Source organism: Papio anubis, chromosome 1 (genome assembly GCF_008728515.1).
Source record: "Papio anubis isolate 15944 chromosome 1, Panubis1.0, whole genome shotgun sequence".
Lineage (NCBI taxonomy): Eukaryota > Metazoa > Chordata > Mammalia > Primates > Cercopithecidae > Papio > Papio anubis.
Genome location: NC_044976.1, coordinates 164,530,672 through 164,556,783, shown reverse-complemented (window position 1 = coordinate 164,556,783; position 26,112 = coordinate 164,530,672). Strand labels below are relative to the sequence as shown.

General features: G+C 36.7%; 1 non-coding gene across 1 annotated transcript; it reads right to left on the bottom strand.

Annotated features, from left to right (window-relative positions):
• Window positions 1-7,533: 7,533 nt before the first annotated feature.
• LOC116271928 lies at window positions 7,534-7,640 on the bottom strand. Its single transcript, XR_004180660.1, has one exon. It is a non-coding gene; the product is annotated as a U6 spliceosomal RNA (small nuclear RNA).
• Window positions 7,641-26,112: the final 18,472 nt, after the last annotated feature.

Below are 26,112 nucleotides of genomic sequence, written 5' to 3'. Positions count from 1 at the left end.
TGGGCCTAATCATTTCTGCCTAAAGTAAAATCCCTCTAATGGGTTCTTCTAATAAGTTCTCTGCTCCAGAACTCCCCCACTGAGCTGGAGAGAAATTTGTCAGTGCTACATTGTGATTTGCTTAATCCCTTGCCAAATGCTGTCTCCTCCTTTTGTGTTTCGCAGATGTTACCTCCCCTCCCCTAATACCTTGTTTTTACTCCTTACTCCATCTCGGTGTCTGCTTCCTAAAGAACCTGAGTGACCAGCACAAGGAGGTAGGGTAGGGTAGAGGCATGTGGATGCACCTATGGGAATGAGCATATGGTATGAAGATATTTTTATTACTTGTTGTAGTGGTTTTAAAAATGTATTGATAATCTTCTCTGGTTCCTGGTTCCCTCATCTTGAGTTTAGACTGAACCTAGTGACTCAATTTTAATGAGCAGAATAAAGGGAAAGTGATGATGTGCAACTCTGGATACTAGTTTATAAAAGGCACTGTAGTTTCCTGACTCTTCTCTCTTGTATAGCTTTCTCTGGGGGAAGCAAACTAGCATGTCATGAGGACACTAAGGTATCACTGGAACAGCCCATGTGGTGGGGAACAGAAGCCTTCTTCCAACAGCCATCTGAGTGAGCTTGGAGATAGATCCTTCAGTCCCCAGACTGCAGCCTCAGGAAACAACCTGACTACAACCTCTTGGAATATTGTGAACTAGAAACAGCAGTTTTTAGTTGCCAAGAGTTGGAGGAATTTGTTAAACAGTAATAGTTAACAAATATAGACCCTCAGAAATTATCCACAGTTGAAGAGGCACTGAAAAAAGAGAGAAAATGACTTGCTCAGTTTTCATCAGTCAGCCTCTGTCATCAGCCACTTCAGTGATAGTATAATGGTTCCAAAGATAGAGAAGTCATGTGGGCAAGGACAGAAGCTATTCATGGTTCCAGTAACATAGGCTCCCATTCACCAAGGCTTATCTAGCTACTGCTGCTCCTAGAAGTCCAATCTGGCAAAAATAGAGCACAACACTGAAACATCCTTTGAGGAAAGCAGTCAATTAGGCCAGATAATTACATTAGATCCTTTCTTCTATAGTGCAGAAATGGGCACATGCTCTTAGAATTCAGTTATGTCAGTCACATCCTATCCCATACTACTGAGAAACTGCTAGCCTGACAGAATGATGGAAGCATTTGTTGAAAGTACAACTGAGATACAAGCTCACAGATGCTTCCTTACAAGAGTGGGGCATCATCTTTCAGGAGATAGGGTATATTTTAAATCTTTGAAATATATGGCACTATGTCCCCAGTAGGCAAATATATGAGAACCAAGGGGTAAAAGCAGGAATGGCCCTATTTTCCCTCCTGTCAGAGACTCAGTAGGGGAACTTATGTTTACTGTCCCTGCCATTTTGATGCATAGAGGTTATCATGTTTTGAAGACCTCCTTTCAAAGTGGGGATGCTTCCACTTACGTCCCATTAATTAAGCTACAACTGTCACCTGTGCACTTCGGGTTGCTCATACTAAGAGACAGCAGTCAGAGAGAGAAGTCAACATTCTGAAAGAGGTAACTGAGCCAGATCATCAAGCAAAGGTAGGACCACAGAAGCTTGAAATATGTTAGTGCATTGTAGCTTGTTGATGTACTGCTTTTGGAATCCTGTGATTACCATGTGATTAAGTCTGTGTTACCCTGCTAGATGATGACAGACACATGGTCCTGTTGTCCATGTGCCTCAGTGGATAGGCTGCCAAATATAAGTCATATGAGTGAGACTATCCTAGATTAACCAGCCATCAGCCAAACCACCCACTGAGTGTAGCAGAGGCTTGAGCAAGCCAACAGAGATCAGCTGAGGTGATTCAGACCACAGAATCATAAGTTAAATAAATGGTTGTTTTGTTAAGTACCTAAGTTTTAGAGTGGTTTGTTATGGACCAAGGGTGAGCTGATATAAGAAATAGCTTGCCAAGAGAAGAGTTTTAGAAACCAGAATACTGTGGCTATTTCTCTTAAAAACTATATGATCCAAGGATCATTTTGAGAAAATGGGTATTCGTGCTTCTGAATCAAATATTTTATCATCTACCATGATCCCATCCTGGTGACTTGACTGCAACCACAGGTGAATCTTGAAGATTTCTTTATTTTACGTTAGGTTTAACCTGAAGTAATGACCTAGTAGCCTGCTTATGTTATCCTTTCCCCTGGTTCTACTTGGACCCAGCTTGGAATTCTTAATCTTATGGTTGTATTCTTTTGGGTTCTAGTACAAACACGTTTTAGACAGAAAATAGACTGTGATTATTAGCCATACATATTGTGGGGTGAACTTGAGAAGTAGCCCTGTACCCACCATGTAGTTATGATCTATATGGCTTTTATTTCCTTTTTTTTTTTTTTTTTTTTTGAGATGGAGTCTTGCTCTGTCACCCAGGCTGGAGTGCAGTGGCACAATCTTGGCTCACTGCAACCTCCGCCTCCCAAGTTCAAGCGATTCTCCTGCCTCAGTCTCCTGAATACCTGGGACTACAGGCATGTGCCGCCATGCCCAGCTAATTTTTTGTATTTTTAGTACAGACAGGGTTTCACCGTGTTGGCCAGGCTGGTCTCAAACTCCTGACCAGCTCGTGATCCAACCGCCTCTACCTCCCAAAGAGCTGGATTTATAGGTGTAAGCCACTGCACCTGGCTGGCTTTTATTGCCTTATTGCACTGGCTAAAACTTTCAGTACCATGTTGAATAAGAGAGGTGAGGAGTGCACATTCTTGACATTTCCGTAATCTTAGGATGAAAATATTCTGTCTTTCCCTATTAAAAATAATGCTTGCTGTGGGGTTTGCTTGTAATGCTCTTTATCAAGTTAAAGAAGTTCCCCTCTATCCCTATTTTTCTAAGAATTTCTATCATATATGGGAGTTAACTTTTTTCAAAGGGTTTTTATGCGTCTAACAATATGATTTTTCTTCTGTAAGCCTGTTGATATGGTGGATTACGTTGATTTTCTAATGTTGAACCAGCCTTGCATACCTGAAATAAATCTCATTTTGTCGTGGTATATAATTCTCTTTAAGCTTTTTTAAAAGAATTTTTAAGAATTCAACTTGCCAGTATTTTATTGATATTTTTTGCATTTATGTTCAGGAGAAACATTGGCCCGTAGTTTTTCTTTTTTATAATTTCTTCACCTGTTTTAGGCATTAGGGCAATGCTGACCTTGAATGAGTCAGCAAATACTCTCTTTGCTTCTATTTTCTGGCAGAGATTGTAGAGAGTTTGGATCATTTATTCCTCAGATGTTTGGTGGAAATTACCAGAAAAAAAAAAAAAAAAAAAAAAAAACAGAACACAGTGCTTTTATTTCAGAAGATCATTAATTATATTGATTACTAACTATTGATTCAATTTCTTTATCACATATTGGCCTTTCTCAGACCATTCTGGCTGTCATAACAAATTAATTTAACCTGGGTATATATAAACAATAGAAATTTATTTCTTACAGATCTGGAGGCTGGGAAGTCTGATATCTGGTCAGAGCCTCTTTCTCAAAGATGGCATCTTCTTGCAGCATCCTCACATGGTGAAAGGGGCAAGGCAGCTCCCTTCAACCTCTTTATAAGATCACTAATCCCATTCACAAGGGCCCCACCTCTTAATTTTATTACTGTAGGTATTAGGTTTGAATATATGAATTTTTTGGGGGGGGGACACAAACATTTAGACAATAGACATTCCAGTTATTTATTATTTCTTACGTAAATTTTGTAGTTGGTGTCGCTAAAAGAATTGGTCCATTTCGTTTAAGTTACCAAATTTGTAGACACAGTTGTTCATAGTATTCCTTTTTATTGTCCATGGGATCAGTAGCGACGACTTGTCTTTCATTTCTGATATTCATAATTCGTCTTTTCTCTCTTTTTAAATGCATGTCATTTTGGCAGAGGTTCATCAATTTTATTGATTATTTGAAAGGATCAGCTCTCCTTTCACTGATTTTCTCTATTTTGTTTTCAATTTTATTGATTTCTGCTCTTTATTATTTTCTTCTTTCTGATTGCTTTGTATTTTTTTGGTCTTCTTTCTCTAGGTTCTTGAGACAGTAGCTTCAATTATGGATTTGAGACTTATCTTCTCTAATGAATGCATTTAGTGCTATTAATTTTCCTCTCAGCACTACTTTCACTGTGTCCTACAAATATCTATATGTTGTATTTTCACTTTTCACTGAGTTTAATGTGCTCTTAAAATTTTTTGAGACTTCCTTTTTCCTCCATGGATTATTTAGAAGCATGTGTTTGAAGTGTCCGAGGGTTTGGACATTTTCCTGTTACCTTTCTGTTCTTGATTTATAGTTTGATTTTATTGTCAGAGAACAAACTGTATAGATTTTTTTAAATAAGTTTACATTCCAATTCCATAAGAATGTGGAAACACAGAAACAAATGAAGACAAATAAAATGATCCCCAATTTCCCAACAGACGTGAACTAATATTAATGTTAATCAATTGATATTTTCGTAATATGCTTATTTATATGGATATCATTATACTTATCTCAATATTGTAGACAATATTGCTTTGATCTTATTATTCTGCTTTTTTCCCTTTACATTTTTCTTGCCTTAAATATTTTTGAAAGTACGATCTTTTTTTCTTAAATTTGAAATCTCTTTACAGTTAAGTACATGATTGTATATGTTTACCCTACATGTCAGTAAAAAAACCACCAACTAGACAGAGTATGGTGGCTCATGCCTGTTATCCCAGCACTTTGGGAGGCCAAAGCAGGCAGATCACTTGAGGTCAGGAGTTTGAGACCAGCCTGACCAACATGGAGAAACCCCATCTCTACTAAAAATACAAAATTAGCTGGCGTGGTGGAGCATGCCTATAATCCCAGCTACTTGGGAGGCTGAGGCAGGAAAATCGTTTGAACCTGGGGGGCAGAGGTTGCAGGGAGCTGAGATCATGCCACTGCACTCTAGCCTGAGCAACAAGAGCGAAACTGTCTCAAAAAAAAAAAAAATTCACCAGCTATTGTAAAAATAGAAAAAATTATATCACAAAAGAACAAAAACATAGAAAGAAATCATAAGAAATATATTGAACTGTGAAAAGTGTCTTTCTTTTGGTGTCTTCACATCCTAGTCTTCTGTGTACTTATGTATAGAACAGTATTGCCTTGGATAGATGCATTCCTTACTTACTTGTCAGTTGTCCATTTGCATATTCTGTCAGTTCCAGGGATATCAAGCTCTATATAATTTTAATTCTCAAAATGTACTAAGATTTTTTTATAGCTCAGGTTATAGTCTATCCGGGTACATCTTCCATGCAAGCTTGAGAATAATGTGTATTCTGCCGTTAGGTGGAGTGTTCTATAAAAGTCGATTAGATTATATTGTTTCATCATGTTGTTGAGTTTCTTCTAGATTCTTTCCGAATTTTTTGTCTAATATTTATATCAAATTTTGATATTAAAATATCAAAAATTAAAATTCTCAACTCTAATTATTTGTCTTGTCTATTTGTCTTTTAAGTTCTATCAATGTTTGCTTCATATATTTTGCAGTTCTGATCTTGGGGACATACCCATTTAGGAATGCAATATATTCTTGCTTTGTAAAATGTTTCTTTCTGTCTGGTAATTTTCTTTGCTGTAAAGTTGACCTTACTTACTATTAATATTAGTCAGTCTTTAAATGATATATCTCTTAGTATCATTTTACTTTCAATCTGTCTATATTGTCATAGTTTGTGTGGGTTTCTTATAGACAGCATATAGTTAGGTCATGTTTTAAAATCTACTTTGTAAATCTGTCTTTTAATTGATATATTTTACCCACTTACAAATAATATAATTATTGATACGTTAGGGATAACAGCTGCAGTTTTATTTTTTGTTTTCTGTTTGTTTTCTTGATTTTAATTTCCCTATTTTCTTTTTTCTGAATTCTAGTTTTGATATATCCATTTTAATATCTCTATAATGTTTTCTAGTGTATCCCTTTGTAAAGCTTTTTTTTTTTTTTTTAATACTTTAAGTTCTAGGGTACATGTGCGTAACGTGCAGGTTTGTTACATATGTATACTTGTGCCATGTTGGTGTGCTGCACCCATCAACTCGTCCGCACCCATCAACTTGTCATTTACATCAGGTATAACTCCCAGTGCAATCCCTCCCCCCTCCCCCCTCCCCGTGATAGGCCCCGGTGTGTGATGTTCCCCTTCCCAAGTCCAAGTGATCTCATTGTTCAGTTCCCACCTATGAGTGAGAACATGCAGTGTTTGGTTTTCTGTTCCTGTGATAGTTTGCTAAGAATGATGGTTTCCAGCTGCCTCCATGTTCCTACAAAGGACACAAACTCATCCTTTTTTATGGCTGCATAGTATTCCATGGTGTATATGTGCCACGTTTTCTTAATCCAGTCTGTCACTGATGGACATTTGGGTTGATTCCAAGTCTTTGCTATTGTGAATAGTGCTGCAATAAACATACGTGTGCATGTGTCTTTATAGCAGTATGATTTATAATCCTTTGGGTATATACCCAGTAATGGGATGGCTGGGTCATATGGTACTTCTAGTTCTAGATCCTTGAGGAATCGCCATACTGTTTTCCATAATGGTTGAACTAGTTTACAATCCCACCAACAGTGTAAAAGTGTTCCTATTTCTCCACATCCTCTCCAGCACCTGTTGTTTCCTGACTTTTTAATGATTGCCATTCTAACTGGTGTGAGATGGTATCTCATTGTGGTTTTGATTTGCATTTCTCTGATGTCCAGTGATGATGAGCATTTTTTCATGTGTCTGTTGGCTGTATGAATGTCCTCTTTTGAGAAATGTCTGTTCATATCCTTTGCCCACTTTTTGATGGGGTTGTTTGTTTTTTTCTTGTAAATTTGTTTGAGTTCTTTGTAGGTTCTGGATATTAGCCCTTTGTCAGATGAGTAGATTGCAAAAATTTTCTCCCATTCTGTAGGTTGCCTGTTCACTCTGATGGTAGTTTCTTTTGCTGTGCAGAAGCTCTTTAGTTTAATTAGATCCCATTTGTAGATTTTAGCTTTTGTTGCTGTTGCTTTGGTGTTTTAGACATGAAGTCCTTGCCCATGCCTATGTCCTGAATGGTATTACCTAGATTTTCTTCTAGGGTTTTTATGGTATTAGGTCTAACATTTAAGTCTCTAATCCATCTTGAATTAATTTTCGTATAAGGAGTAAGGAAAGGATCCAGTTTCAGCTTTCTACTTATGGCTAGCCAATTTTCCCAGCACTGTTTATTAAATAGGGAATCCTTTCCCCATTTCTTGTTTTTCTCAGGTTTATCAAAGATCAGATGGCTGTAGATGTGTGGTATTATTTCTGATGACTCTGTTCTGTTCCATTGGTCTATATCTCTGTTTTGGTACCAGTACCATGCTGTTTTGGTTACTGTAGCTTTGTAGTATAGTTTGAAGTCAGGTAGCGTGATGCCTCCAGCTTTGTTCTTTTGACTTAGGATTGTCTTGGAGATGGGGGCTCTTTTTGGTTCCATAAAAATATGGAACACTTCATGAATTTGCATGTCATCCTTGCACAGGGGCCATGCTAATCTTCTCTGTATCGTTCCAATTTTAGTATATGTGCTGCCAAAGCAAGCACTGTAAAGCTTTTTAATGGTTGCTCTAAATAACTTACTATATATTTTTATAAAAATTATAAATAATTATAATTTGTAATTATATATAATATCTATCATAGTCTATTTGTGTCATAATTTTGCCAATTAGAATGAAGTGTATAAACTTTACCTTCCTTTATGCCCCTTTAGTCTCCCCCATTTATCATATAGTTATCTCAAATATCTCCTCTACATTCACATAGAACAACATCAGTGTTATAATTTTTGCTTCAATCATTCAATATAATTTAGGAAACTCAAGAGGAGAAGAAAAATCTATTGTCTTCACTTGTATTTTTGCTTACCATGTCTTTCTTTATTTGATGTTCCAAAGGTCCTTTCTTTATAGTTTCCTTTATGTTTAGAGAACTTTTTTTTTTTTATTATACTTTAAGTTCTGGGATACATGGGCAGAACACGCAGGTTTCCTACATAGGTATACACATACCGTGGTGGTTTGCTGCACCCATCAACCCGTCATCTTCATCAGGTATTTCTTCTAATGCTATCCCTTCCCATACCCCCACCCCCTGACAGGTGCCGGTGTGTCATGTTCCCCTCTCTGTGTTCATGTGTTCTCATTCTTCAACTCCCATTTATGAGTGGGAACATGCAGTGTTTGGTTTTCTGTTCCTGTGTTAGTTTGCTGAGAATGGTGGTTTCCAGCTTCATGCATGTCCCTGCAAAGGACATGAACTTACCCACTTTTATGGCTGCATAGTATTCCGTGGTGTATATGTGCCACTTCTTTATCCAGTCTATCATTGATGAGCATTTGGTTTGGTTCCAAGTCTTTGCTGTTGTGAACAGTGCTGCAGTAAACATATCTGTGCATGTGTCTTTATAGCAGAATGATGTATAATCCTTTGAGTACATACCCAGTAATGGGATTGCTGGGTCAAATGGTATTTCTGGTTCTAGATCCTTGAGGAATCACCACATTGTCTTCTACAATGGTTGAACTAATTTATATTCCCACCAACAGTGTAAAAGTGTTCCTATTTCTCCACATACTCTCCAGCATCTGTTGTTTCCTGACTTTTCAATGATCACCATTGTAACTGGCATAAGATGGTATCTCATTGTAGTTTTGATTTGGATTTCTCTAATGACCATTGATGATGAGCTTTTTTCATATGTTTGTTGGCCTCATAAATGTCTTATTTTGAGAAGTGCCCGTTCATATCCTTCACCCACTTTTTGATGGGGTTGTTTGTTTTTCTTTTGTAAGCTCCTTGTAGATTCTGGATATTAGCCCTTTGTCAGATGGATAGATTGTAAAACTTTCCTCCCATTCTGTAGGTTGCCTGTTCACTCTGATGATAGTTTATTTGGCTGTGCAGAAGCTCTTTACTTTAATTAGATCCTATTTGTCAATTTTGGCTTTTGTTGGCATTGCTTTTGATGTTTTAGTCATGAAGTCTTTGCCCATGTCTACATCCTGAATGGTATTCTCTAGGTTTTATTCTAGGGTTTTTACGGTTTTAGGTCATACATTTCAGTCTTTAATCCATCTTGAGTTAATTTTTATATAAGGTGTAAGGAAGAAGACCAGTTGCAGTTTTCTGCATATGCCTAGTGAGTTTTTCCAACACCATTTATTAAAAAAGGAATTCTTTCCCTATTGCTTGTTTTTGTCAGGTTTGTCAAAGTTCAGATGGTTGTAGATGTGTGGTGTTATTTCTGAGGCCTCTGTCCTGTTCTGTTGGTCTATATATCTGTTTTGGTACCAGTACCATGCTGTTTTGGTGACTGTGCCTTGTAGTATAGTTTGAAGTCAGGTAGTATGATGCCTCCAGCTTTGTTCTTTTTGCTTAGGATTGTCTTGGCTATATGGGGCTCTTCTTTTAAAGTAGTTTTTTTTCTAAGTCTCTGAATAAAGTCAATGGTAGCTTGATGGGGATAGCATTGAATCTATACATTGCTTTGGGCACTATGGCCATTTTCATGGTATTGATTCTTCCCATCCGTGAGCATGGAATGTTTTCCATTTTTTGTGTCCTTTCTTATTTCCTTGAGTGTGGTTTGTAATTCTCCTGGAAGAGATCCTTCACATCCCTTGCAAATTGTATTCCTAGGTATTTTATTCTGTTTGTAGCAATTTTGAATGGGAGTTCACTCATGATTTGGCTCTCTGTTTGTCTCATTGGTGTATAGGAATGCTTGTGATTTTTGCACATTGATTTTGTATCCTAAGACTTTGCTGAAGTTGCTTATCAGCTTAAGGAGATTTTGGGCTGAGACGATGGGGTTTACTAAATGTACACTTATGTCGTCTGCAAACAGAGACAATTTGACTTCCTCTCTTCCTATTTGAATACTCTTTATTTCTTTTTCTTGCCTGATTGCCCTGGGCAGAACTCTGTTGATTAAGAGTGATGAAAGAGGACATTTTTGTCTTGTGCCGGTTTTCAAAGGGAATGCTTCCAGCTATTGCCCATTCAGTGTGATATTGGCTGTGGGTTTGTCATAAATAGCTCTTATGGTTTTGAGATACGTTCCATAAATACCTGGTTAATTGAGAGTTTTTTTTAGCATGAAGGGGTGTTGAATTTTATCAAAGGCCTTTTCTGCATCTTTTGAGATAATCATGTGGTTTTTGTCATTGGTTCTGTTTATGTGACGGATTACGTTTATTGATTTGCATATGTTGAACCAGCCTTGCATCCCAGGGATGAAATCCAACTTGATTGTGGTGGATAAGCTTTTTGATGTGCTTCTGGAACCAGTTTGCCAGTATTTTATTGAGGGTTTTTGCACTGATGTTCATCAGAGATAATGGCCTGAAGTTTTCTTTTGTTGTTGTGTCTCTGCCACGTTTTGTATCAGGATGATGCTGGCCTCATAAAATGAGTTAGGGAGGAGTCCCTCTTTTTCTATTGTTTGGAATAGTTTCAGAAGGAATGGTACCAACTCCTCTTTGTACCTCTGGTAGAATTCGGCTGTGAATAAGTCTGTTCCTGCACTTTTTTTGGTTGGTAGGTTATTTATTACTGCCTCGATTTCAGAAATTGTTATTGGTCTATTCAGGGATTCAATTTCTTCCTTGTTTAGTCTTGGGAGGGTGTATGTATCCAGGAATTTATCCATTTCTTCTGGATTTTCTAATTTATTTGCATAGAGGTTTTTATAGTATTCTCTGATGGTAGTTTGTATTTCTGTGGTATCAGTGATGATATCTCTTTTATCATTTTTTATTGCATCCATTTGATTCTTCTCTCTTTTCTTCTTCATTAGTCAGGCTAGCAGTCGATCTATTTTGTTTTAAAAAAAACAGCTCCTGGATTCATTGATTGTTTGAAGGGTTTTTCATGTCTCTATCACCTTCAGTTCTGCTCTGATCTTAGTTATTTCTTGTCTTTTGCTAACTTTTGAATTTGTTTGCTCTTGCTTCTCTAGTTCTTTTAATTGTGATGTTAGAGTGTCAGTTTTAGATCTTTCCCACTTTCTCCTATGGGCATTTAGTGCTATAAATTTCCCTCTAAACACTACTTTAGCAGTGTCCCAGAGATTCTGGTATGTTGTATTTTTGTTCTCATTGGTTTCCAAGAACTTATTTATGTCTGCCTTAATTTCATTATTTACCAAGTAGTCATTCAGGAAGAAGTTTTCAGTTTCCATGTAGTTGTATGGTTTTCAGTGAGTTTCTTAATCCTGAGTTCTAATTTGATTGCATGGTGCTCTGAGAGACTGTTATGATTTCCGTTCTTTTGCATTTGCTGAGGAGTATTTTACTTTCAATTATCTCATCAGTTTTAGAATAAGTGTGATGTGGTGCTGAGAAGAATGTATATTTTGTTGATTTGAGGTGGAGAGTTCTGTAGATGTCTGTAGGTTTGCTTGGTCTAGAACTGAGTTCAAGTCCTGAATATCCTTGTTAATTTTCTGACTCGTTGATCTGTCTAATATTGACAGTGGGGTGTTAAAGTCTCCCACTATTATTGTGTGGGGGTCTCAGTCTCTTTGTAGGTCTCCAAGAATTTGCTTTATGAATCTTGGTGCTCATGTATTGTGTGCATATATATTTAGGATAGTTAGCTCTTCTTGTTGCATTGATGTCTTTACTATTACGTAATGGCCTTCTTTGTCTTTTTTGATCTTTGTAGTTTAAAGTCTGTTTTATCAGAGACTAGGATTGCAACCCCTGCTTTTTTTTTTTTTTTTTCTTTCCATTTGTTTGGCAAATATTCCTCCATCTCTTTATTTTAAGCCAGTGTGTCTTTGCACGTGAGTTGTGTCTCCTGAATACAGCACACCAATGGGTCTTGACTCTTTATCCAATTTGCCAGTCTGTGTCTTTTATATGGGGCATTTAGCCTGTTTACTTTTAAGGTTAATATTGTTATGTGTGAATTTGATCCTATCATTATAATGCTAGCTGGTTATTTTGCGCATTAGTTGATGCAGTTTCTTCAAAGTGTCGATGGTCTTTACAATTTGGTATGTTTTTGCAGTGGCTGGTACAGGTTTTTTCTTTCCATAAGCAATTTTTATTTCATGTAGATCTGCTGGCAGCAAATTATCTTCATTTTTCTTTACCTTAGAATGTCTTGATATCTGTTTCATCCTTAAAATATATATATTTTCTGAATATAAGATTTGGTGTTGACAATTTTCTTTCTGAACTTGAAAAGTTTTTTCTTATTTGCTTTTCACCTCCACAGTTTCTGATGGGAAATCTCTGTCATAAAAATAGATTTTTACTTACAGGTAGGGTGTAATTTCCCTTTCATTGATTTCAAGATTTTTTCTTTGTCTTTAATTTTCAAAACTTTCATGATAATTTTCTTGGTGTATTTATTTGAGTATATTCTGTTTGGAATTTGTTCACCTTCTTGAATCTGTAGTTTTATGTCTTTTTCCAAATGGTGAAGCTTACAGCCATTATTTCTTCAAATAGTTTTTTCTCTTTTTTTTTTTTTGTCTCATCTACATCCCCTCTCTTTCAAAGACTCTAATCACACAAACGGTAGATATTTTTGTTATAGTCCCACAGATTCCTTATGCTTAATGTATTTTTTTCCTTCTATTTTCTTTATGTTGCTCAGATTGGGCAATTTCTATTGTTCTATCTTTTATATCACTGCTTCTTTCCTCTGTTCCCTCCAGGCTGCTGTCAAACTTATCTACTGAGGTTTGTTTGTCTGTTTATTTAGGTTATCATATTTGTAGTTCTAACTTCTTTTATTTGGTTCTTTTGTATACTTCTTTTCTGAGACTTTCTATTTCTTTAAGAGGCTTTAAAATTTTTTTTCACTTCAAGAATATTTGTAATTGCTCATGGAAGCATTTCTATGATGGCTGCTTTAAAATCTTTGTTAGCTGGGCACAATGGTGTGCATCTGTAGTCCCAGATACTCACGAGGCTGAGGTCAAAGGATCACTTGAGCCCAGGAGTTTGAGGTAACGGTATACTATGCTTGTGCCTGTGAATAGCCACTGCATTCCAGCCTGGGAGGCAAAGGTAGATCCCATCTCTTAAAAAAAAAAGACAGATATTAAAAGCTTATTTGTTATATAATTCACTCTAACATCTTTATCACCTTGGTATTGACATCTACGGATTGTCTTTTCTTTTTTTTTCCATTCACCTTGAGATATTTTTGCGTTTTGCTGTTTTGAGTAATTTTTTACTGAAACATGAAATTTTGCATGTTGTGTTAAGGGTCCCCGGGTCTATTTAAGCTTTCTGTACTAGCTGATTTCCTCTGACACTGCTCCAGCATGGGAAAGGGATGGATGTTCCTTGCTACTGGCAGGTCAGGGAGAAGAAGGGCAGGTTCCTTACATGATCTATGCTGACACCTAAGAGTGGGTGTCCTCTGTGACGTCCACTAATATTTTTCTTGATAAGAGAAAAAGGAATGCTTTATTATTGCTCCCATGTTCCTTCCACTGTCACCACACTTGGGGGATATGTCCTCACTGACATTGGTTGGGGGCAAAAGTTCTAACTTTCCAGGAGGGCTCCTATGACACCACCATAGTGGGGAGGGGTACTTCATAACTGTTGGGTATGCCAGGAAATTCAGGCTCCCCAAGTAGTCTACACTGGAAGTATGGGAGGAGCCTTGTTGCCGCCTGATAGAGATGAAAGTCCCAGTATCTACTCAGTCTCTCTGACACCACAGCAGGAACGTTAGGGTAACTTGTTAGAGCCTGGTAAGGGTGACAACCCACTCAGCCTATGCTGGCATAGGCAGAGGTAGGGACACAGTTCTTTCTGTGGTGTTTAGCTGGAGTAGAACAGTTACAGTATGCAAGTTTTCTGTATTACTGGGTTGCCCCTTTCCTGGTCCTTTTGCTAAAGAGAGCAGGATTTTATTTATTTATTTTTATTTTTTGTCTGTATTCATTGGCATTTCTGGGTTGCTGACTTCTTCAGTTCCAAGTCATACGAGTCCAAAAGAAAACCCAAGGAGCTTACCACTATGTCATTTCTTGTGCCCTGAGTCGTGTAGATGGTCTGCTTTCTTCTCACTATCTTTTAGAGTCTCCGTATATTTATTTTATATAAAATGTCCAAGGTTTCTAGTTATCATTAGAAGAAAGAATGGGAAAAGCCTGTCTACTACAGTTTCCTGGAAGAAGTTTCGAGAATTATTTTAGATAATTAAGTGATTGAAAAAAAGATAAAAGGAAGAATACCATTTCATGACACATGAGAATTACATAAAATTCAAAATTCAGTGTCTATAAGTAACATTTTAATGCAATATAGTCACATTCACTTACATATTGTCTACAATTCCTTTTGTGCTACAATGGCTGAGGTTGAGTAACTGTATTAGAGAGTCTATGGTTCACAAAGCCTAAAATATTTACTGTCTGAGCCTTTAAAGAAAGTTTGCTGATACCTGGCTTACATCATGGAATTACTTACACTTTATTAACAGTGAGTAGAGTACCTCCTCTACGAAAACTAAGAGAAAAATGAATGTATAAATTCAGATAGACTGTACTCAGTTTTAGGGAAATATAATTATCTATAGCAATCATAAGTAAATCCCCATACTGTTAAAAATGTATATATACAGTTTTTAGTTTACGCCAAAAGCTACTCAGGTTATGTTGAATAAATTTTCCTTAAACATTGATGTCAAAAATCACTCTTTTACCATTCTTGGTTAGTGCAAAATTTTTTACTTGTAATTTTTTCTTCTAGCAAAGTCTGCTACAAATACTGGTATGTATTTTTCTACTGTCAAAATATTCCCCAAGAAACCTGAATGTTCCCACAAATATTTCTTATTATAAATGTTTTTGTATGTTTGTAACTTTTTTACATGTTGAAATTCTATAACCAAGGTTGCAAGGTTGTCATTGTTATAGTGTTAACCATAAGAGTCACAAACAGCAAGTCGAACACTAAACTTGAAAGACATTATGCAAGAAAAGAACACCAAACCAATAGTATTATTTCCTATTTATCTAACCTTTCAAGGGCACTTAGCAGCTAGAAGAAGATTATAAATACAGACAGATTTCATGATTAGAAGGTTCATTAGTAAGAAGGTACAGAATACTAATCACAAGACTTTCATTTGCACTGACAAGGTCTGACCTTGCTAGCATTCATCAGTGACAGTGGAATTGCTCCCTGGTGGTATCAACCACATGAAACACACAGAAAACATGTTTTTCGTGGAGGAATTCATCAAAAGTAAGCAGAACTGTATCACACACCATTGCTTCCAGGAGTTCCCCCAGAGAATAGCTAGCATCTTATCTGAATCAGTTTGTTTGGTCTGTAAAATACAAAATGTTCAGAGAAACTCTGCATGTTAAAGAAAGTTTAAGCTTTGAAACCTTGGAACAACAACTATCATTTCACATGACTCTTCATCTTAAATCATCGAATTGACCGTGAATAGGTGCTTTGGTCAATATTAAATCTAGAAACATAGATATAGTATAATCTGATATTAACTATTTAGGAATTATAAATATTATAAACTCTTGTAAATATTTCCATTTAAAAATACTGTGGCACTAAAATGATTATTACAGTAAATAAATAAAATTGCATATTTTAAGTCTAGAAGTGCATTTTCATATTCCAATTATAAGTGTGTGTCAAGCGACTCTTTTCCTAAATGTCATTATTTTCTATGAAAAATGCCTTCATTGTCTGAAAGCCTTTTACTGAGTTCCGAGGTTTGTGATTGGACAAAACTGAACACAATTTTCTCATCTGCAAATAATTTACTGCTGATTTGTTGTAAAGTTAGCTAATTAAATAATTAGAAATTGTGTAAAATACAATATAATTTAGTGGAATCACTAAGGCTCTGGAGTCAGACGGATCTGATTTTGAATCCTTTTAATTGCTTAACCAGTTACTGGACCTCAGTTTACTTATCTGCAAAATAGGAAAATACTACCCAACATCCATGCAGGGTTGAAATAAGTGTTAAGCAAATGGTGTTTATTATAACCAAACTCCAAATTGTGTAATAAATACTTTAAATACATTTACAGAAAAACAAGTAAAGAAGATCAACGAGGTAAGTGAAAATCTAATTGCATTGAGAGTTGGCTGGACCTTAAAGATTCTCTGTTTATTATAACAATAACTTATTATTTTACATTTTAATGTTTCTGAAATTAATGTTAAAATACATGGACAATGAATCAGGTCATGATTAAACTGTGTACAGTTAGCATTGTCTACATATCGGCCAGCTTATGAGATCCCCACAAGAAGGTGAATTTTGACTTCAATTTGGGTTTTCATCATGGATTAAAATGTCTTCATAAAGATTAAACTCTGATACAGAATTAAAAAGCTTTTATTAAAACAAAATGTGATGAAAGGCCACAGAAGAAACAGATTTCTCAAAGTAGATCATGAAGCTTTTATTTCTTTAACTTCAAAATAAATACTACAGTTAGACTTTTCAAAATTAAAAAGATAAATACAAAAATGCCTATTATAAAGCCTATCTAACTGACCGCCTGTCTCTCAGCCACCCAAGTGTTCTTGCCATGGATAAATAGTTATTGGTCTTTCTTTTTATTTCTTGTAATGACATTTTATGCATATGTAAATAGATAAATTTAATCATACACCTTTCTTTTTGTAATGCAAGTGTTGCATACATACCATACATATCATTTTCCACATTGCTTTTTTATAATATCCTTTGGAGATTTTTATAGTCAAGCTAATAAATAATTTATCTTTTTTGCTTTAACAGCTGCTTAATGCTCCATTAAGTATTCAGACCATACATTTTAACTAGTCCCCTTTTGATGAACATACAGTTTTTATTCCCCTAAACTTTTATAACTACAGTGAAGTCATAATAATCTTGTACAAAGAACATGGAATTTTCAAATTAGGAAAGGTTGATATAAACTCATTCATTTTGAAAGATATGCATGCAGGCTCTTGGACATTTCTGAGTGAAGGAGAACAGGAAATATGGTTAGAGACTAGAAGTATATAAACTATAGGATGCTTTGAATGCTGTGGGATGATAATTCATAATATGACAGGAAATAGTATTGAACTAATTAAAGTAAGGAGAGGTCATGAAAAGTAGTATTTAAGGAAGATGAATGTTCTGAGTTTTTATTTCCTGGCACCCTGAAATTGTTTAGAGATTTGAGAAAGAGCTTTATAAGATTTCCTTGTTAGAATAAAACTATTGGTGTGATAGATACAAGCAAGCAAGATGACTAAATCAGACAGAAGTTGTAGGAGGAGGTAGAAAATTAGGACCTAAATTCTGAAAGATTAACTCAGATGAGAGAAGCAAGATAATACTCTGACATTCTAGGTAGCAGGCAAAGTCCAGAGTGCAAAAATTGAAGAGTGGATTTAGCAAAAGTATTTCATGAATTTTGAAACTAAGGAATAGGCTATGTGGTCTTTCCCCTATTTATACACTATTCTGAGTTTGAGTGACTCTGGGAGGGTTTATGACTGGGATATCCGGTTGTGATCAATATCTACAAGCACCATGCACTCCTGCTTCTCTCTTGCCATATAGATTTTCTCAGTTTGCTGTTTGCTTTTCAGTAAGATCAAATATATTAATATTTTTTCCTTACAGTATTTTAGTGTTTTATTATTAGTTGAGAAAGTTTTTCCCACTCCAAATCATATAGTCACACCTGTATTCTATTCTACATAGTTTATTGCACTATATTTTTCATTTAAATTATTGCTCTATTGGAAATGTATATTGATGTGTAGTGTTAGGCAGGGGAAAATCTTTTCAAAACTCTTTACTATTATCCTGTGGCATTATTTTCTTAATGTTTTTCCTTTAATTCAGTCAATTCCTTTCATCTCTTCATCTTTAATTTCAAAGATAGTGCAAAACTCCTTTTAGATGGTAAATCTTTTCATAAGACCTGTTTTCCTTCTTTACTCATTTTAAAATATAGATGACTAGTATTTTCCAGCAAACTTTACAGTTAGATTATTTTAGGACTCCCTTCCTGTCTGCTTTCATTCTGTTAATGTCATCTTTCTGAGATCACATCACATCACATCACATCACATCACATTGCATCGCATGGCATCACATCACATCATATGGGAGGGTTGGTTGATATATGTTATACCAGCTCAGTGATTCAGCAGCATAGGGGCGTAGAGACGGGGCTTGTGTAGTTACAGCAAAGGAATATTTTCTCTGTTCAAGCCTGTGTTTGTTGGTATTATAGTACCTGCCATTAGCTTTCCTATCTAATTTACTTTTGTATCTAACCTTCATTATGGGCACATGTGTGGCTCTGGCTGACATCCTTCCTAGGAGAGTAGCTTACTGCCTCAGGGAGGAGCTGCACCACAGTCAGAAGAAGCCCTGTTTCCTTGCCATGTGGTTTTTGTATGGTATGGTTTTTCTTTTCCTTGTGTCTCCTGGAAGAGCTTCTTCTGAAAGTCATTAATCTGCAAAAAGGTTTTAAAAATGAAATAATTTCCATCTGTCTTCCATTCCGCCCACTTGGTAGTCCTTACTTTATATTGAAGTTTTAAGTGATTTCCATAAAATGTAGTTATAGCCTTTTTTTTTTTTTTTTTTTTCTTGAGACGGAGTCTCACTCTGTCGGCCAGGCTGGAGTGCAGTGGTGTGATCTCAGCTCACTGCAAGCTCCACCTCCCGGGTTCACGCCGTTCTCCTGCCTCAGCCTCCTGAGTAGGTGGGACTAAAGGCACCCGCCACCAAGCCCGGCTAATTTTTTCTATTTTTAGTAGGGACGGGTTTTACCGCATTAGCCAGGACGGTTAACCTGACCTCCTGATCTGCCCGCCTCCTGATCCGCTGGCCTTGGCTTCCCAAAGTGCTGGGATTACAGGCGTGAGCCATCAAGCCCGGCTGCCATTTTTTATTGAACAACAGAAACACAGACATCATGATACTTTCCATACTTTATCTTATTTGGAGAAATAATAAAACACAGTGGTTAAGAGCATGAACTATGAATACAGAGTATCTGATTTCCAATCACAGGTCTTCCCTCACAAGCTGTGAAAATTGTTCAATTTGCTTAACTTCTCTGTATTTTGGTTTCCTTATCTGTAAAATGGTGTTATAATTCAAATAAATTAGTATATAAAATACTTAAAGCAATGCTGAGCCCATCATAAGCACAATAGAAGTGTTTTGGTTGTTGTTGCTGTCTTTGTTTTAATGGTGGTAGTGGTGGTGGTTGTTATTTGATTTTCACAATAGATCTGTAAGGTACCATTTAAGAAACGGGCTTAAGAAACAGGTTCAGAGATTTTAAGCTTGTATAATATCATGTAATTGCTTGGTATACAGTTGGTATTTATTAAATATTTATTTAATGAATAAAGTTACAATGATAGCATTAAAGCTCAGGACTGGCTGACATCAAAGCTTGAGCTTTTAATCCCTATTCCTCAAAATATCTCTTCTACTTTTGTCATGGCAAATGAAACCACTTTCTCCAGAATGGAAGTTACATATTGATCCTCCCTGGTGAGAGGTGACAGTGTGCTAGCAGCCTTCACTCTCAGCACCTCCTCCGCCTCAGCGTCCACTCTGGTGGCGCTTGAGGAGCCCTTCAGCCCGCCACGGCACCGGCACCGTGGGAGCCCCTCTCTGGGCCGGCTGAGGCCAGAGCCTCCTCCCTCTGCTTGCGGGGAAGTGTGGAGGGAGAGGTGCGGGTGGGAACCGGGGCTGCGTGCGGCGCTGGTGGGCCAGTGCAAGTTCCAGCAGGCACGGACACGGGCTCAGCGGCCCCGCACGGGGAGCGGCCGGTGGGGCTTAGCACCTGGGCCAGCAGCTGCCGAGGTTGTGCCGGGTCCCCCAGCAGTGCCGGCCTGCCGGTGCTGCACTCAAATTCTTGCTGGGCCTTAGCTGCCTCCCCGTGGGGCATGGCTCGGGACCTGCTGCCTGCCATGTCTGAGCTCCCCCTCTGCTGTGGGCTACCGTGCCGCCCGAGCCTCCCCAATGGGCGCTGCCCCTTGCTCCATGGCGCCCAGTCCCATGGACCGCCCAAAGGCTGAAGAGTGCAAGTGCAGCTCAGGACGAGCCGGCAGCTCCACCTGCAGCCCGTGTGCAGGATCCACTAGGTGAAGCCAGCTGGGCTCCTGAGCCAGATGGGGACTTAGAGAACATTTATGTCCAGCTAGGGGATGGTAAATACACCAATCAGCACTCTGTGTCTAGCTCAGGGTTTGTAAATACACCAATCAGTACTCTGTGTCTAGCTCAAAGTTTGTGAATACACCAATTGGTACTCTGTATCTAGCTAACTCTCTATCTAGCTAACCTAGTGGAGACTTGGAGAACTTTTCTGTCTAGCACTCTGTGTCTAGCTCAAGGATTGTAAACGCACCAATCAGCACTCTGTTAAAACGGACCAATCAGCTCTCTGTAAAATAGACCAATCAGCTCTCTGTAAAATGGACCAATCAACAGGATGTGAGTGGGGTCAAATAAAGGAATAAAAGCAGGTTGCAGGAGCCTGCAGTGGCAACCGGCGGGTCACATTCCAGACTGTGAGAACTTTGCTCTTTCACTCTTTGCAATAAATCTTGCTGCTGCTGACTCTTTGGGTCTATGCTGCCTTTAAGAGCTTAACACTCATCATGAAAGTGAAAGTCTGCAGCTTCACTCTTGACAGCAAGACCACGAACCCACCAGAAGGAAGAAGCTCCAGACACATCTGAACGTCTGAAGGAACAAACTATGGACACACCATCTTTAAGAACTGTAACACTCATCGCGAAGGTCTGTGGCTTCATTTTTGAAGTCACTGAGACCAAGAACCCACCAATTCCGGACACACCTGACTTCCTTAAATCTTTTATTTATGACACTATATCTGTCAGAAATTCCTTAAATTTTTTTCTCCAAAGCTTGTTCCCTTCTCAAGTTTTCAGTGCAATATGGGCTTTCCAAATTTTTCATGTCTTTGTGAACATATGAATGTGCGTGTAGGATGTGTGTGTGTGTTTTAAATAATTTCACTTGGTAATGTGGTGGTAAGTAGAAGGAGGAGAGATTGTCTGCTTACTGTCAGTTTATCCAATATTGTCTGATAGTTATATTTTTCCTTATTTGGGATCTTTGTTAGTTACCAGAAATTGAACTAGGTTAATAACTCAGCCATTAATATTTTTAGGTTTTGCTGTTTACTTATGGTAGTAGGACCTTTCTGAATGTAGCTCATATTGGACCTAGCCATCCACAGTTTTGTTCACACCCTAAATCAGGGGTCAGCAATCTTTTTGGTAAAGTTCTAGGTAGTAAATATTTTAAGCTTTGTGGGCCGTGTGGTCTCTACTCAATTGTAGTATGAATGCAATCATAGATAATATGTATACAAATGAACATAGCTGTGCTCCAGTGAAACTTTATGGACATAGAAACTTGAATTTTATATAATTTTTGCATGTCATAGAATATATTTGATTTTTTAACCATTTAAATATATAAAAACCTATTCCATTCTTAGCTTTCAGGTCTCGAAATAGGTGGCTATGTAAAGTTGGTCTTGCAAACCACAGTGCATTCTCTTCTCCCCCTTCATGCCCTATATGACTATAATCACTATTATTCTAGTGATTCCATTTTATCCCTCATACTAAGCTAGAATTATCATTCTTAAATCACTAGCCTGATTATATCACTCCTATATCAGGGCTCTACAGAAAAAAGCCAATAAGAGATTTTATATATATGTGTGTGTTTATATACATAAAAATTATTATGGGAATTGGCTCAAGTGATTATGAAGGATGAGAAGTCCTATGAGCTTTATACTGCAAGCTGGAGAACCAGAAAAGCCAGTGGATTAATTCAGCTCAAGTCCAAAGGCCAGGAGCTCCGATGTCTGAGGGCAGTAGAAGATGGATGTGTCAACCCAAACAGACAGAACAAATTCGCCCTTACATCTGTCTTCTTGTTCTGTTTAGGTTCTCAGTGGGTTGGATGACGCTCATTCACATTGGTTAAGGCAGATCTTCTTTACTCAGATTATCAATTCAAATGCTAATCCCTCTGGAAATACGTTCACAGGCACATCCAGAAAGTATTTTTTTACCAGCTATCTGGACATCCATTAGTCTAGTAAAATTGACACATAAAATTAACCATCACAACTCCTCTCTTTAAAATTGTTTGTTGACTCTCTAAACTTACTGGCATGACATTTCCGCTCACAAAATCTGCCGATAGTCTACTCTTGCAGACATACCTTTCATTACTTCTCTCTCAGCATTCCTTAGTCAAGGCAATCCCAATTATTTGCTGATTCTGCAAATAAATACATTCTGTTTTCTCCTGGGCCCTGAATTTCTTTATCAAACTCTGCTACCTGGCATACTTATTCTTATTTATTCTTTAAAAGTCTATTTAAAATGGCACTTATGAAGTTGTCTCTGAAATTTTAGAAAGAATTAATCACTTTTTCATTCATGCTTTCATAGCACTTTGAACATTTTTAAAAACAGTATATCATGTTATAATCCACTTTGTGGTTGTTTATACCAATTTTAATATAAGCTCTTTATGTAAGAGATTGAATTAATTCACATTTTTCCCCCCAAACCTGGTATATATTTTGGGCCTCACAAATGATTTTTAATGCTACAACAAAGAAATTACACATGAATATTTACATCAACCGTACTTTACCAAAAATCTGCTTTTTAGGGAAGATTTTAAAAATACAGATTATTTTTGGAAAGTACATAATATAATGTATGGGTTTACCCTTTTGCAAACCAAAGAATCATTTGATAAAGAAAAATTTCTCTAAAATTTCTTTGTTTTGAATTTTTTTCTTAATGGGTTTGAATTTTTAAGCTTATGGTTTCATTTGCCAAAAACTATCAAGGGTTTAAGGAAATAACAAGCTTTTTGTGCTGATAGCTTCGATTACCCCCTATAAGTAAGCCAGGTGAGATTAAAAAAAGTCTGGATCTGATATTTTGAGAGGTTTGTTTTTGTAATAAACACATTGGCAAATAAATATTCCCAAAGCGCTAAATGTCCTAGGGATGCTAATGGTGAAAATGCTTCAGGCAGCTATTGATCCAAACTCTGGGCCTCCGTTCTCTACCTCTTCATCCTCCTAATTCATATATCTCTTCTCCTTCTTTACAGAGAGGCTAGATACATTTATTTATAGATATAAGTATAGTTCATGGGAAGAAAGCCACCACACATATATTTGATAGAAAGCTTCCTGGAGATTCTTCAGACTTGTGTACCTTGTGATTATTTGCCTGGGAAGGCAACCCAAGTTCTCCAAAGTAAGGGGTCAGCACATGAATCCCTTTGTACTTTTTTGGCCATTCCTTGTCATGAGTGATACACAGAATCTGTGCAATCATTATTTATAGCAAGATACAAGAAAAAATATTATAGGGAGCTAAAGGTTTCAGTCCACAGATGATTTTTGAAATTAATATTGATGTCATTGATGACAACTACTCAGAATTGTTCACATTCTTTTCTTAGTAGTGTCACCGTGATTTATGACATGAACAGAATATGTTTTTTTTATATCGTCTCTCTTACCTGAATGTCAGGCTCTGTTGCTATTTCTACTTCTCTGTAGTGATGATAATTGAATGAGGAGAAGCAAAAAAGCTTCAGCTGTCTTAATTTCCAAATAGGAACATAAATTAACTAGAACCAGGGCTGCTTCCAGAACTCCAAATCAGTTTTTTAAAGTACACCTTTATCTGTCTTTAAATGAAATATAATAATTTCTGAAGGCAATTATAGGGTTTGAATAAAGTAAGTTTATATATGCCAGTAAACTAATCAAATAATTGCTTTATCTTATATGACTTCCAGAATTTATAATATTTGTTTCCCCTATAATTCTGGAAGTATACCTCAATTCAATGATTGCAAACCTCAGTAACACATATATGCACATCTTTAATGTAGTCAGTGATTTTGTGACGGATCTTATCTTCAACAGGGTCTAATTTTTTCATGTGCCATCATGTACAATGACTTCACTCACTGGATTTTGTTGTTTTTGTTTTTAATTTTAAAAGCGTGGTAAGGACACTCAAACCTGTCATGATTCTTAATTAAATTTTTTGCCTGAGGTCTCTCATGGTCATTTCTCCTTTCGGTTGCCTGCATCAATTTCTCTTTCATTTGATAGCAGTGTGCTAAATTCCTTTTGGGGAGTTATACTTTTCCACTGAGTGTAGTTTTAAAATACTGTACTGCAAGTCAAGGTGCACTGCCCTACCCTAGGGAGGCTACTCTGACTCTCTCTTCCTGGACTTTGAAGGAAAAATAGGAAAAAAAAAATTAAAATTCACTCATTTGAATGGTATTTTCCTTATGAAATTGTATGTGATGCTTATTGTCTGGACTCCACACCACCATAGTTCCATTCTATTCATACCTATTCTCTTGAATTCTCATCTATTCTGTGCTGCACTGAGTATCCTGCCAATAAATTCTTTATTTTCTTAAGGTAATTTGTTACTTGCAGTCCAAGAAATCTAAATTCTTCGATGTGAATCTAGCCATAGAAAATATTTATCAAGTCAGTACTTTTCAACTGTTCACATCCTAGTTGGAAATGAGCATTAGTAATTACAAGAAGGAGCCCGCAGTTGAATGCATGTTGATTACTGGCACATAATGCCTGTTTTGGAGAAAAAAGGACTCTTCTGCCTGTCAATCAATTGCTCAAATGTGCAAAGAAAAATGACAGACCTATACTTAAGAAATACTCCGTTTACAATACCATTACCAACATCTGAAGTGCTGGAGCTAGGGGTAATAAAGCAAATTTAATGAGTGATTCATTCTGATACTTCATGAGTACCTAGCACTGATGTGGATTAAGTTCTGAAAACACAGATTTTGAAACAAACTCCTTTTCTTAACTTTCTATAGGATAGTAGGAGAGTAGAAAGGTGTCACAACTTTCCCTATCTAGTGGGTCATTCCCAACAGCATTTAAACGTTCTATAATAATATAGAACATATATATACACACACACACACACACACATATACACACACACAGATACACACATTACAATATGTATTTTATATATGTATGTATATATACATATCCCTTACATGTCCCTTGCATTTTCAATCTGCATTTATTTCTCCTTGCATTTTCTCTTGAACACATTGAAATTTCTCTTATCAAGGTCATCAGTGACTTTCATGTCACCAAACTAACAACCAGCTCTCAGTCATCATCTTAGTAGTAGATGACTCAGTTAATCACTCTGTTCTTAGAGAAATACTTCTTGGCCTTCTAGGTAACCATCTTTTCTGGATTCTCCTTCTACTCACTGGCTGCTTTTTCTTGGTCTTGTTCTTTTAGATTTACTGAGCTAAGTGAGCCACAGAGATTAGTCCTTGTTGATTCCTTTATTTTTTTTTTTTTATAATAATCTCCTCTTACCTGCTAAGTGTTATTATCTCTCCAAATAGCTTAATGTGCCTCATTATGTCAATTTATATATCTAACTCAGAGTTCTCTGATGAGTTCCAGATTCAAATATACAACTCTTTATTTGATATATGTACTTATATATTTAAGACACTTATCAAAATTTAATATGTGTAAATCTGTATTCCTGCTTTTTTTAAATGCTCAGTGAGCAGAAGGGCTCCAAGTGGAGTAAAGCTACATGTAATGAAATTCTACATCTTTTGAGGAAATGTTTTACATAATTTTCTACTTTCTCTGAACAGCAGGAAATTGATTTTTCTCCTTTATTCTACTTCTCTCTAGCTCACAGAATACAGTAGAAAAAACTTGGAGGGTGTCTTAGAAGTCTTTAGGGAAAAAGATATATTTAGTCCTATATTAGTCAGAATTCTACAAAGAAACAGAACCTGTAGGATTGGTGTGTGTGTATATGTTTGTGTAATTTATTAGGAAAATTGGCTCACATTCACTCCCATGATATGCCATCTGCCAGCTGGAGAACCAGAAAAGCCAAAGTGTTGTAATTCAGTC